The sequence below is a fragment of the Teleopsis dalmanni genome, unplaced genomic scaffold, assembly GCF_002237135.1.
Source record: "Teleopsis dalmanni isolate 2A unplaced genomic scaffold, ASM223713v2 unscaffolded_contig_3629, whole genome shotgun sequence".
In the NCBI taxonomy this organism is placed as follows: Eukaryota; Metazoa; Arthropoda; class Insecta; order Diptera; family Diopsidae; genus Teleopsis; species Teleopsis dalmanni.
The window spans coordinates 1,418-4,628 of record NW_024035011.1 but is presented as its reverse complement, the minus strand read 5'-3'; the positions used below and the strand labels follow the sequence as shown (position 1 = coordinate 4,628).

At 29.3% G+C, this 3,211-nt stretch overlaps 2 non-coding genes and 1 pseudogene across 2 annotated transcripts; all 3 read left to right on the top strand.

Annotated features, from left to right (window-relative positions):
• Positions 1-605: 605 nt before the first annotated feature.
• LOC119665137 lies at positions 606-724 on the top strand. Its single transcript, XR_005251345.1, has one exon. It is a non-coding gene; the product is annotated as a 5S ribosomal RNA (ribosomal RNA).
• An 896-nt stretch (positions 725-1,620) lies between these two features.
• LOC119665136 lies at positions 1,621-1,739 on the top strand. The gene has a single exon (XR_005251344.1). It is a non-coding gene; the product is annotated as a 5S ribosomal RNA (ribosomal RNA).
• A 998-nt stretch (positions 1,740-2,737) lies between these two features.
• LOC119665138 lies at positions 2,738-2,856 on the top strand (annotated as a pseudogene).
• Positions 2,857-3,211: the final 355 nt, after the last annotated feature.

The following is a 3,211-nucleotide window of genomic DNA, read 5'->3' as shown; positions in this document are numbered from 1 at the left end:
AGTACGAGTGCCAGCGTGAATGAAAACCTTAAATGATAGAAAACTTTTCAAGTAAAATTACTAATTAAGAAGCTTTGCTTATATTCCTTGTCCTTATTGAATAAAATTTAATAAAACAACAATCTATTGATTGCGCCTATTTATTAGCACTAGCAGTAGCACTAGCATTCATATGTTAAATTTTTTAATAAAAATATAAGTATGTATAAAATTTTATTCTTCCTTAAAGATTAAGTTAAAGTTAAAGTTAATATTGAAGTTAATATTACAGGCAATAGTACTACATAATTAAGCATGTAAAATACAAACACGGATATGCTCAATAACAGTTTTAGTTTAATTTTCCTATTCTGTTCATATTAACTTCACTAGAGAAGAAGAAAAAAGAAACTTTTCTATTTTATTTTATTTAAATTGAAATGAAAAATAAAATAAAATAGCTTTGGAAATAGCTTTAGAGTATTTTCTATTTTCCATTTTCCATTTTCCATATTATATATAGTACGTAGTAACTAGTACGTATAAGAATAAGAATAAGAATAAGAATAAGAATAAGAATAAGATTAAAATACTGGTAGATGTAGATTTTTTGAAACGCTTTCTTTGCCAACGACCATACCACGTTGAATACATCGGTTCTCGTCCGATCACCGAAATTAAGCAGCGTCGGGCGCGGTTAGTACTTAGATGGGGGACCGCTTGGGAACACCGCGTGTTGTTGGCTCCACAACACTTTTTTCCTTTTTTTTGCGGTTTTAATTTTTTTTTATTTTATTTTGTTACTAATAATATTTTTCTTTATATCACATATCTATTATTTATTTATATAAAATGCAATTATTTAACTAATTTCTGCTGTATACGTATATTCGCATCATTTTTAATTTTGAAATTGTAATCGTGTCGTATACGAAATGCACGTAAGCTCAAGATTTGTTCAGTTCCATATAAAATGTACAATAGGCATGTATGCGAGTGCGAGTGCAAGTGTTTACGAGTGCCAGCGTGAATGAAAACCTTAAATGATAGAAAACTTTTCAAGTAAAATTACTATTTAAGAAGCTTTGCTTATATTCCTTGTCTTTATTGAATAAAATTTAATAAAACAACAATCTATTGATTGCGCCTATTTATTAGCACTAGCACTAGCACTAGCACTAGCACTAGCACTAGCACTAGCAGTAGCACTAGCACTAGCACTAGCAATAGCACTAACATTCATATGTTAAATTTTTTAATAAAAATATAAGTATGTATAAAATTTTATTCTTCCTTAAAGATTAAGTTAAAGTTAAAGTTAATGTTACAGGCAATAGTACTACATAATTAAGCATGTAAAATACAAACACGGATATGTTCAATAACAGTTTTAGTTTAATTTTTCTATTCTGTTCATATTAACTTCACTAGAGAAGAAGAAAAAAGAAACTTTTCTATTTTATTTAAATTGAAATGAAAAATAAAATAAAATAGCTTTGGAAATTGCTTTAGAGTATTTTCTATTTTCCATTTTCCATTTTTCATATTATATATAGTACGTAGTAAGTAGTACGTATAAGAATAAGAATAAGAATAAGATTAAAATACTGGTAGATGTAGATTTTTTGAAACGCTTTCTTTGCCAACGACCATACCACGTTGAATACATCGGTTCTCGTCCGATCACCGAAATTAAGCAGCGTCGGGCGCGGTTAGTACTTAGATGGGGGACCGCTTGGGAACACCGCGTGTTGTTGGCTCCACAACACTTTTTTACTTTTTTCCTTTTTTTTGCGGTTTTAATTTTTTTTTATTTTATTTTGTTACTAATAATATTTTTCTTTATATCACATATCTATTATTTATTTATATAAAATGCAATTATTTAACTAATTTCTGCTGTATACGTATATTCGCATCATTTTTAATTTTGAAATTGTAATCGTGTCGTATACGAAATGCACGTAAGCTCAAGATTTGTTCAGTTCCATATAAAATGTACAATAGGCATGCATGCGAGTGCGAGTGCAAGTGTGAGTACGAGTGCCAGCGTGAATGAAAACCTTAAATGATAGAAAACTTTTCAAGTAAAATTACTAATTAAGAAGCTTTGCTTATATTCCTTGTCCTTATTGAATAAAATTTAATAAAACAACAATCTATTGATTGCGCCTATTTATTAGCACTAGCACTAGCACTAGCACTAGCACTAGCACTAGCACTAGCACTAGCACTAGCACTAGCACTAGCACTAGCACTAGCACTAGCACTAGCACTAGCACTAGCACTAGCACTAGCACTAGCACTAGCATTCATATGTTAAATTTTTTAATAAAAATATAAGTATATATAATAATTTTATTCTTCCTTAAAGATAAAATTAAAGTTAAAGTTAATATTGAAGTTAATATTACAGGCAATAGTACTACATAATTAAGCATGTAAAATACAAACACGGATATGTTCAATAACAGTTTTAGTTTAATTTTTCTATTCTGTTCATATTAACTTCACTAGAGAAGAAGAAAAAAGAAACTTTTCTATTTTATTTTATTTAAATTGAAATGAAAAATAAAATAAATAGCTTTGGAAATAGCTTTAGAGTATTTTCTATTTTCTATTTTCTATTTTCCATTTTCCATTTTCCATATAGTATGTAGTATATAGTACGTAGTAAGTAGTACGTATAAGAATAAGAATAAGAATAAGAATAAGATTAAAATACTGGTAGATGTAGATTTTTGAAACACTTTCCTTTGCCAACGATCATACCACGTTGAATACATCGGTTTTCGTCCGCTCACTGAAATTAAGCAGCGTCGGGCGCGGTTAGTACTTAGATGGGGGACCGCTTGGGAACACCGCGTGTTGTTGGCTTCACAACACTTTTTTACTTTTTTACTTTTTTCCTTTTTTTTCCGGTTTTAATTTTTTTTATATTATTTTGTAAATAATAATATTTTTTTTTATACACCTATCTATTATTTATTTATGTAAAACGCAATTATTTAACTAATTTCTGCTGTATACGTGTACTCGCATCATTTTTAATTTTGAATTTTGAATTTTGAATTTTGAAAATCGTAATCGTGTCGTATACGCAATGCACCGTAAGCACAAGTTTTGTTCAGTTCCATATAAAATGTACAATAGGCATGTATGCGAGTGTGAGTGCGAGTGCAAGTGTGAGTACGAGTGCCAGCGTAAATGAAAACCTTAAATGTTAGAAAAC